This window comes from Macaca thibetana, chromosome 1, assembly GCF_024542745.1.
Source record: "Macaca thibetana thibetana isolate TM-01 chromosome 1, ASM2454274v1, whole genome shotgun sequence".
NCBI lineage: Eukaryota > Metazoa > Chordata > Mammalia > Primates > Cercopithecidae > Macaca > Macaca thibetana.
Window position 1 is genome coordinate 133,982,097 of NC_065578.1, and position 11,215 is coordinate 133,993,311.

The window sequence follows — 11,215 nt, forward strand, 5'->3', positions numbered from 1 at the left end:
AGGAAAGAGAAAGAACTAACATTTCCGTGACTGAGAACTGGATGGTGACAAATGAGAAAATAAACACAATAAAGGCAAGTTTGGTGGGGGTGACAGAGCAGAGCGACTTGTGATCCCCGCGCCGTCACCACGTTCGGTTCGGTTCGGTTCGTTCCTCTGGACTACGGGGTTAATTATGCCGGCAATCAGCGCAAAGTGAGATAATCACCAGCGCACTCTTGGATCTCTATGCAGGTTTGTAAACTATGTGGAGGAAACGAACCCGTCGCAGTCTCAGCCGAAGAGGCCGGAGTAGGAGCCGAAGCCTGAGCAGGTCCTGAAAAACAGACCGGCCGTTCAGGACTAGGCCCTGAACCACAACTTGCTCCTCAGGGGTCCGGGTCGGAAGTGACGACTTCATTCACTGAGCAGCCATTTCCGGTCCCCAGTGTGCCCGGAGTGCCTTCTGGGTGTCAGAAAAGACACAGAAACTAACGGGGCGGAACCGCGACACGGTGCCTGCTGATGTCAAAAGGTCTCACGGCTGCGGGGGGGACCCAGTCGCCCACAGCCGCCAGGGGCGCTGCCGGCTCCGAGCTCGTTGTTGAGAGCCGCTCGGCTGCTCGTGTCTGCCCTTCAGTCCTTCCAACTCTTCTGGGACCTAGAGTTCCGGGATCTCACTGCGATCTTGGAGGATTCCTATGTAGAATTCGAAAGGATATGGGGAAGGAAAAAACAAAAATACACCGCACTTTGTTTCCGCCCGGTTTCGAACCGGGGACCTTTCGCGTGTGAGGCGAACGTGATAACCACTACACTACGGAAACTAAGTGACAGCCGGGGTTTCGCAAATGGCTCTTAAAAGGTAGCTCCTCATCACTGCGTCCCTGACCCAAGAGAAAAGTACCCGGCGGGCCAACCACAGCTTCGGGATGGGGGCGCGCAGGGAAGTAGCCAGCAAAGCAGGTAAGGCCCGGGCTGCTTGCTCGCGGGGGATCATGACCGAGGGCACAGGGGTGAACTCCATGATGCTTCCTTAGGAAATTTCTGGCACAGTCAGGGCTGCAGCCATAGCCCTGAGACAGTGGGGCAGGGCTCCAGGCGTTCTCGAATGCTCGTCGTGGAGTTTTCCTGATCCTGTCGGGTCCCTAAGGAGCTTGGCGGGGAGCGTGGACGCCCTGGGGCCAGGCCACCGCGGCCACTGAGAGCCCCACCCGGGGACTGGAGAAAAACGAAGTAGAAGAGACCCAGGGGACAGCCTTGGCCGGGTCAAGGGAAACCAGGTCATATTTGGAACAAAGTACGCCTTAGATTTGCCCAGCACTGAATTTAGAAGCATTTTCACATTCTCGTGTTTAACTAGTTTTACAACAGTGCCGCGAGCGAAATATTAAACGTGTTTTAAAAATGAAGAGACTGAACCTAGGTAAATTGTACTTGGGTAAGATGGAAGCGCTACTTAACATTAAGGAGAGTCTGCGATCCTGATGTTCTCAGGCTGTCTCGCTTAGTGGGACTACACGTTATTATTGTCCGAGGAAGCAAACGAAGAGGAAAGAGACCGTGGAGAGTATTCCTGGAGGGACTCAAGATACCTCTCTAGGTAGAACCCCAAGATACCTGTGTAGAGTAACAGCTTATGTCGAATGACCTCATCTTTTCCACTGCTGCGGGTGAAATTATCTGAGGAGGTAGGAAGAGGAGATGGTTTAGGGATGCCATATGACAAAGGCTTTGGAAAATTAAGAAGAGGCTGGGCGTGGTGGCTCACGCCTGTAATCCCAGCACTGTGGGAGTCCAAGTGGGCGGATCTCACCTAGGATCAGGAGTTCGAGACCAGCCTGGCTAACATGGTGAAACGCCATTTCTACTAAAAATACAAAAATTAGCTGGGCGTGGTGGCGCGCCCCTGTAATCCCAGCTACTCGAGAGGCCTAGGCAGGAGAATAGCTTGAACCCAGGAGGCTTAGGTTGCAGTGAGCCGAGATCACGCAATTACACTCCAGATTGGATGAAAAAGCAAAACTTCGTCAAAAAAAAAAAAAAAAAAAAAAAAAAAAAAAAAAAAAGAAAAAAGAAAATTAAGAAGAGAAGGATGAGAGAATTACGAGGCAGCAGTGAGGACTTACATGCTATTGTGTGATACAAATGCCCAGGGGCTAGCATGGAACGATGTTGACTGACTGCGCCAGGAGCTCTAATCTAGCAAGAACCTAGAGGAGAAAGTGGGTTGTGGGATGAATAAGCAAAGGAAGAGGGTTAAGGAGTTGGGGGTGGTAGTGAGAGAGCAAAAGAGGAGCACCTGGTTACAGGTTGAGGCTGTGCAGTATGTAGAAAGACATCAGAGATGTTCAATAGTGCTCACTTCGCACATATACTCACATTGGAATAGTACAGAGAAGATGAACATGGCCCCTGTGCAAGGTTGATGCACAAATTCATGAACGGTTCCTTTTTTTTTTTTTTAAAGAAATGTCCAATGGACTGAATGCTAGACAGATAATAGTTTATCAGGTTAAGGCATTTTATCAGAAAATTGGCTTAAATAATAAAGGGAAAATATTGCCTCACAACCCTAGGTAGATCTGGGTTTCAGGTAAGTCTTCATACAAGGCTCAAAGAAGTCTCTGGGCCAGGCACGGTGGCTCACGCCTATAATCACAGCACTTTGGGAGATCGAGGCGGGCAGATCAACTGAGGTCAAAAATTCGAGACCAGCCTGGTATTACTAAAAATACAAAGTAATTAGCCGGGCATAGTGGTGCACACCTGTAGTCCCAGCTATGTGGGAGGCTGAGGCATGAGAATTGCTTGAACCCAGCGGGTGGAGGCTGCAGTGAGCCAAGACTGTGCCACTGTACTCCAGCCTGGGCAACAGAGTGAGACTCCATCTCAATTAATAATAATAAAAAAGAAGTATCTGGTTTATCTTGGTCCTTCTTCTTCAATGTGGACTCCATTCTGGGGCAGACTCTCTACTCATGTTTTCCAAGTGCCCACCATGGGCAGCTTGAGCTATAGGTTCCCTTGTTCACAGCCAGCAGAAAAAAGTGTGTACTTCTTGGAGAACTCATTATCGTGTAACAGGGATGGGATATGCTGCTTCGTTTAAATAATTAGGGCCTACTCCTGAGGTCCGGGGTAAGATTAACCCTACTCAAACTCTATGGCTGACAAATTCAGGGTACCTGTAAGAAGGGAATAGGATGTTGTAATGCTAAGGTGGCAACCAACAAACATTCTCTTCAGAGGGTAAGACCACAGTGCTACAGAGAGTGGAGAAGAATGGCATATACTTCCAGAAACTAGAGCTGATGTTAGGAAAGGTTCCACTCTAAGGGCTTCCCCGCTAAGGGAGTTCTCCCATGAGTAGCTTTCACTATGCAAGATCAGATGAGACCTAAGATAGCCCAGGACACAGGATCCTCCCATCGAAGAGGCCACTTTCAATGTGGGCTAGTCTCTGCCCCTCCGTGCCAGGAACTGAAGAGGCTGTGCCAGTACCTTTTCCCCTGATCAGTCTCTGGGAAGGCAAAGCTTTTATGCATCTGGCCTCAGTGGTCAGTGAGACTGTGGGATCATCCTGAAGGACAGGAGGTCCTGGAGTTCAACCTCAGGACATCATATCTGGCTTAAGACGATCACTCTTCATGCCCTGCTCATCACTGTTCCTCACCATAGTTTCTCCCTAATGCAGTGCCTTGTGGGGAGCTATTTCCCTGAGTACACAGTGATAACAGGATGTGAATCACCTTTTTTCTGGGCAGAGGTGGTGGAATTTTTTACCATCATGAAGCTGAGGTTCCTTCCCCATTCTGAGTTGAATAACCCAAATCTTGGCTCTTAGAGCTGCTGGTATCCCTAATTCCTTATAAAACTTAACTCTGTCCCCAACTCTTTACTATCCCATTGCTCGGTATCTTCCACCACATCCTCCTTCTGGAGATTCTGAGGCCGGACGCAGTGGCTCATGCCTGTAATCACAGCACTTTGGGAGGCTGAGCTGGGTGGATCACCTGAGGTCAGGAGTTCGAGACCAGCCTGAGCAACATGATGAAATGCTGTCTCTACTAAAAATACAAAAATTAGCTGGGCATAGTGGCAGGCACCTGTAATCCCAGCTACTTGGAGGCTAAGGCATGAGAATTGCTTGAACCTGGGAGGCAGAGGTTGCAGTGAGCCCAGATGGCGCCACTGCACTCCAGCTTGGGTAACAAAGCAAGACTCTGTCTCAATAAACAAAAACAAAAAGACTCTGATACCCTATAATATATAATTTTATGGCAGCAGAAGGCAATAGGGCAAAGGATTTCTTCCTTTGTGGTGTAGATGGGGTGGTGATGATGGAAAGATAAGGAATGTTATAAAATGAGTCTTCAGTAGAGGAGTCTAGTCTCAGGGAAGAAAACTGGACATTAAATTTGTAATCTGGAAAGGAAGTAGAGGAGTTAACTACAGTTTTGAAACTAGTTTTTATGGCTTCCATATTTCACCTTTTAACCTTGATGCTATATAGTTTTTCAAAGAGGCACAATTGTTTTGATTAGCTACATAGAAAATGAAGCGGAATTAGTAAACTATTACAATACAATACAATATAACAGTTCATTAAGATTGCTGGCTACAAAATCAACATTAAAAAAATCAGAAATTTCCACCACATCCGCAATAATCGCCTAGAAAATATGAGAAAATAACATATCATTCATGATAGAATAAAATCATAATGCGTCTAAGAACAAGCCACAGAATAAATGCACATAACCTTTGTATTGAGAAACACTTAAAATTATTCAAGGGCAAGTTGAAAACTAATTAAGTGAAGAGATTTACCTTATTTATAAATGAGGTGATTTAGTATTATAAAGATGTGAATTTCCTCCATGTTCTCCTGCAAGACCCATGCGATGTCAATATATCAACAGAATGGCTTATATAACTTGACAACCGATTGTAAAATTTATATGAATGCATAAGTCCATGGATAATCAACGGAATTTTGACAAAAGAGAATAAGGAGACTCATTGTAACTGATAACTGGGGGAAGGGGGGAAGCATTTGCTCCAGTCCGTGGTGCCAGCTCCAGACACCTCCCGTGGAGAAGTCCAGTGAGCTGCCACTGGATGCTAAGTCCGAGGTCACCAACTAGCTTGTAGATTTTATTTTCTTTTTTTTGAGATGGAGTTTCCCTCTTTGTTGCCAGGCTGGAGTCCAGTGGCACTGTAGCATGACCAGCCGAAGACAAAACTCCTCAGATACCAGATTAAAGAAGGAAGTGGTTTATTTGGCTGGGAGTGTAGGCCGACTTGCGTCTTAAGAGCCGAGCTCCCCGAAAAAGAAACTCTTGACCTTTTTTTTTTTTTTTTGAGACGGAGTCTGGCTCTGTTGCCCAGGCTGGAGTGCAGTGGCGCATCTCAGCTCACTGCAAGCTCCGCCTCCCGGGTTCAGGCCATTCTCCTGCCTCAGCCTCCCAAGTAGCTGGGACTACAGACACCTGCCACCACGCCCAGCTAATTATTTTTGTATTTTTAGTGGAGACAGGGTTTCACCATGTTAGCCAGGATGGTCTCGATTTCCTGACCTCGTCATCCACCCACCTCGGCCTCCCAAAGTGCTGGGATTACAGACGTGAGCCACCACCCCCGGCCAGCTCTTGACCTTTTTAAAGGCTTACAACTTTAACGGGTCCACGTGAAAGGGTCGTGATAAATGAGCAAGTGTGAGAAACGTGACTGGGGGCTACATGCATCAGCTAACAGAACAAAAAGTTTTACAATGCTTTTTTCATACAGTGTTTGGAATTTACAGACGACACAAGTAGTTTAGGTCAGGGGTTAATGTTATTATTATCACTTTTTTTTCAACTCCTAGGGCCGAGTGGTGGTGTCAAGGTTGTCTGGCTATTTATCTTACTTTTTTTGTTTGTTTGTTTTTTGTTTTTTTCCCCAACTTTTTGCTTTCTCTCTTTCCTCCTGTCTTGTGAACTAAGCAAGGTGGGGGTAGGAGGACAGCAGGAGTAGTAGTGGTCTCCTTCCTTAGCATGATCTCGGCTCACTGCAACCTCCGCCTCCTGGGTTCAAGTGATTCTCCTGCCTCAGCTTCCCAAGTACCTGGGACTACAGGTATGTGCCCCCACACCGGGCTAATTTTGTATTTTTAGTAGAGATGGTGTTTCACCATGTTGGTCAGCCTGGTCTAAACTCCTGACCTCAGGTGATCCACGCACCTCAGCCTCCCAAAGTGCTGTGATTACAGGCCTGAGCCACCACGCCTGGCCAGAGTTTGTAGATTTTCAATGGAAACTGGGTTTGGCTGCGAGCTGTGACAGTTGCAGATCTCTTAAGTATCCTTATGTTGCAGTGATGCTAAAAGTGGCAGATCATTCAGGCCAAGTAAAGACCAAGTCCTTTGAAATGACAGTTCCACAGTTTCAGAATTTCGACAGACAATTCAAGGAGATTGCTGCAGCTATTGAAGCTATGTGAAATGGATTATTTGGTAGATAAATTACTATCATTCTAAAGTCATGGATTTCACTTTCTGCAACAAAACTGCATAAGAATGAAATATTTATTGAATGAAAATTGCACTTTTGTTTTTTTTTTTCTTTTTTTTTGAGATGGAGTTTTTCTCTTTGTTGCCCAGGCTGGAGTGCAGTGGCGGGATCTTGGCTCACTGCAAACTCTGCCTCCCGGGTTCAAGCGATTCTCCTGCCTCAACCTCCTGAGTAGCTGGGATTACAGGTGCCCGCCACCACACACCACTAATTTTTGTATTTTTAGCAGAGATGGGGTTTCACCATGTTGGCCAGACTGGTCTCGAACTCCTGACCTCAGGTGATCCACCCGCTTCGGCCTCTCAAAGTGCTAGATTACAGACAGGAGCCACCACGTCCAGCTGCTTTTCCATTTTTAAAAATAATTTTAAAAATTTAGACCCCCCCAAAAAAAAAAAAGATAATAGCGGCCAGGCTCATTGGCTCATGCCTGCAATCCCGGCACTTTGGGAGGGTGGTTGGATCGCTTGAGCTCAGGCGTTTGAGACCAGCCTGGGCAACAAACATGGCGATACCCTCATCTCTATTTAAAAAAAAAAAAGATAATAGCCATAGTAATTTTTAAAAACTGTGTAGCACTAACACAAGAATAAATAAGTACCCAATGGAACAGAATACAGAATCCAGAAACAGACCTGAGTGTGAATGGAAATTTCATATATGATATGGTATTTGAATTAATGAGTTGTTTAGTGGGTAATCTTGAGAAAACTGACTTACAGTATGTTGGAAAAATAAAATTGGATTATAACTCACACAGTTACAAATTTCCAACAGATAAGATACCAAAAAGTCAAAGATGAAACCATGAAGCTAATAGACAAAAATTCAGAATAACATTTTTGTTACCTTGAGGTGGGAAAGAATTTTTAAAATAGAAGATTGTAAAACCTTACAGCAAAGAGGAAAAATAAATGGATGAATCTGAGCAACTCGATATGAAAGTCTTCAATGACGCACATCATGAACAAAGTTAAGAGATAATAACAAGGAGAAGGTATGATATCTAAAACAAACAAGGGACTTATAACTAGATTCTAGAATATACAAGGAACTTCTGAAATTAGAAAGAAAAAAAAATACCTAATAGAAAAAAATGGGTAAAGAATATGAATAGTCCAACTTAAGAAGGGGAAAGCTAAGTAGCTAAAAATATGAAGACATGATGAACCTCACTAGTAACCAGAGAAATGCAAATAAAATGGCGAGATACCAATTTATATCTTTGGTAAACATTAGAAAGTTATGTCTTGGGTAACATATAGGCAAATGAGAGGCCAGGCACAGTGACTCATGCATGTAATCCCAGCACTTTGGGAGGCCAAGGCAGGTGGATCACATGAGGTCAGGAGTTTGAGACCAGCTTCATGAACATGGTGAAATCCCATCTCTAGTAGAAATACAAAAATCAGCCAGGCATGGTGGTGCGTGCCTGTAACCCCACCTACTCGGGAGGCTGAGGCAGAAGAGTCGCTTGAACCTGGGAGGCGGAGGCTGCAGTGAGCCGAGATCATGCCACTGCATTCCAGCCTAGGTGACAGAGCGAGACTCTGTCTCAAAAAAATAAAATAAAATAAAATAAAATAAAACATAGGCAAATGGGAAACAGGTACAGCTGATGTGAAACAGGTACAGCACATTGGGAAGCAACCTGGAAGTATTTAAGTAACCGTATGCTTTAAGATTCAGCAGTCCTTCTAACTATATACCTAAGAGAAACTAGCACCTAGGTCTATAAGGAGACATGTATCAGAATATTCATGACAGGACTGTGTGTGATGGTGAGAATCGGAGGCAGTCCAGATGTCCATCACTAATGCATAGATTTACTTAGGCTTGGTTTACTGATGCAAAACAGAGAGAGTAAAAATACCTATTTTCACAAAAACAGTGAAAAGGGAGTAAGAAACAGCATAAAATTCATAGCAGAAACCCATTTCTGCAAATACACAATATTGCATTTTGTTAAATAAACACACTCTCACATACACAAACACTGATACCTTTTATATCTCCAGGTTAAATTTTTTTTTTTTTTTTTTTTGAGATGGAGTCTCTGTCTGTCACCCAGACTGGAGTACAGTGGTGCGATCTCAGCTTACTGCAACCTCCCACTCCTGGGTTCAAGCGATACTCCCACCTCAGCCTCCTGAGTAGGCTGGGATTACAGGCACCCGCCATCATGCCCAGCTAATTTTTTTGTATTTTTGTAGAGACGGGGTTTCACCATGTTGGCCGGGCTGGTGTTGAACTCCTGACCTCAGGTGATCCACCTGCCTGGGCCTCCCAAAGTGCTGGGATTACAGGCGTGAGCCACTGTGCCTGGCCTAATATTTTTAGAAATAATACGTATATTTAAAAAACAGACTAAATATACAAAACTGAATGCATTTTAGGGGAGAGGAATTGGTGTTAAGAATGGGAGATGAGGAGAAAATAATGAAAAACGATAACAGAACAGGGATCTTACCCAATCATTGATTATAATGTGCAATAGGGCTGGGCAGGGTGGCTCATGCCTGTAATCCCAGCACTTTGGGAGGCTCAGATGGGTGGATCACTTGAGGTCAGGAGTTCGAGACCAGCCTGGCCAACATGGCAAAATCCTGTCTCTACTAAAAATACAAAAATTAGCCGGGCATGAGGGTGCATGCCTGTAGTCCCTGCTACTCAGAAGGCCGAGGCAGGAGAATCGCTTGAACCTGGGAAGCGGAGGTTGCAGTGAGCCGAGATCGTGCTATTGCACTCCAGCCTGGGTGACAGAGACTCCATCTCAAAATAAATAATAAATAAATAAATAAATAAATTAAGTGCAATAAACTGAGGGAGATGATTGAATCAATTTTGTGTGCCTGTGAGTGATAAGAGGAAGGCAAAGTGAAAGTATACAATACCTTTTGGGAGAAATAGAAGAGGACTGACTGGGGTGAAGATATTCGCAACATAATATGGAAACTACTCTTACAAATCCATGAGACAAAGACAACTCAAGAAAAACATGTATTTTGACCGGGCATGGTGGCTCACGCCTATAATCCCAGCACTTTGGGAGGCCAAGGCAAGTGGATCAGTTGAGGTCAGGAGTTCGAGACCAGCCTGGCCAACATAGTGAAACTCTATCTCTACGAAAAAATACAAAAAAATTAGCCAGGCGTGGTGGCACATGGCTGTAGTCCCAGCTACTCAGGAGTCTGAGGCAGGAGAATCGCTTGAACCCTGGAGGTGAAGGTTGCAGTGAGCCGAGATTGTGCCCCTGCACTCCAGCCTGGGCAACAGAGCGAGAATCCTTCTCAAAAAAAAAAAAAAAAAGAAAGAAAGAAAAATATGCCATTTGGTTTGTTTGTTTGAGACAAAGTCTTGCTCTGTCCCCTATAGTGAAGTGCAATGGTACCATCTCGGCTCACTGCAACCTCTGCTTCCTGGGTTCAAATGATTCTCCTGTCTGAGTCTCCTGAGTAGCTGGGATTACAGGCATGTGCCACCACGCTGGGCTAACTTTTTGTATTTTTAGTAGAGATGGGGTTTCACCATGTTGGCCAGGCTGGTCTTTAACTCCTGACCTCAAGTGATCCACCCACCTCGGCCTCCCAAAATGTTGGGATTACAGGCCTGAGTCACTGCTCCTGGCCAAAAAGGTTTTTTTTTTTTTTGTATTTTTTTAGTAGCGACGGGGTTTCACCATATTGGCCAGGCTGGCCTTGAACTCCTGACCTCGTGATCTGCCCGCCTCAGCCTCCCGAAGTGCTGGGATTACCAGCGTGAGCAACCGCACACGGCCAATAAGTTTTTCAATGCAGGAAAAACATAAATATGCCCTCAAAGGAGGAATTATCTTGTATATACATTCATACCTACATATATCGAAAAGGATGACGAATATGCCAGGAACAGTTAATTACCTCTGGGGATAACTGAGTGGATCTAGAAAATGTTGTTAGGGAAGCTTACATTTTACTGTCTGCCCTTTTAAATTTTATAACATGTGCATCTATTATTTACTTAAATAATGAATAAAATGCCTCTGCTTCAGAGTTGATTGTTGTAGGAAGTGGCAGGCCATCTTGCCAACTACAACGGGAAAAATATAACACTTTTAAATATAATACTTTAATGGAAATACAATATGTAAACCATATATAGTTTATATAATACCATAAACTATAAATATAACATTTCTAAAAGTTATCGAATAACTGCAAAACAAAAATAACAAGATGAACTACAATTATAGACAGGGAATAGTACTAATTAGGTAAACTGAGATTGTTGGCTATTCTCTTTCCTTGGGTAATTTGCTGCATCTGGGTCTGAGATGAGGATCAGATTGAAGGGGTGGCCAGCCCCTCCACAACCTGTGGGTGTTTCTGTCAGGTGGGCGAGAGACAGAGAAAAGAAATAAGACACAGAGGCAAAGTATAGAGAAAGAAAAGTGGGCCCAGGGGACCAGCGCTCAGCATACGGAGGACCCGTGCCAGCACTGGTCTCTGAGTCCCCTCAGTATTTATTGATCACTATCTCTACCATCTTGGAGAGGGGGATGTGGCAGGTCTATAGGGTAATGGTGGGGAGAGGGTCAGCAGGTAAACATGTGAGCAAAGATCTGTGTGTCATAAATAAGTTTAAGGAAAGGTGCTGTGCCTTGATGTGCACATAGGCCAGATTTATGTTTGACTTTACAC

At 44.7% G+C, this 11,215-nt stretch overlaps 2 non-coding genes across 2 annotated transcripts; one reads left to right on the top strand and one right to left on the bottom strand.

Moving 5' to 3' along the window:
* Nucleotides 1-733: 733 nt before the first annotated feature.
* Nucleotides 734-806, bottom strand: TRNAV-CAC (transfer RNA valine (anticodon CAC)). Its single transcript has one exon. It is a non-coding gene; the product is annotated as a tRNA-Val (tRNA).
* A 1,530-nt stretch (nt 807-2,336) lies between these two features.
* On the top strand, nt 2,337-2,439 carry LOC126944669 (U6 spliceosomal RNA). Its single transcript, XR_007722150.1, has one exon. It is a non-coding gene; the product is annotated as a U6 spliceosomal RNA (small nuclear RNA).
* Nucleotides 2,440-11,215: the final 8,776 nt, after the last annotated feature.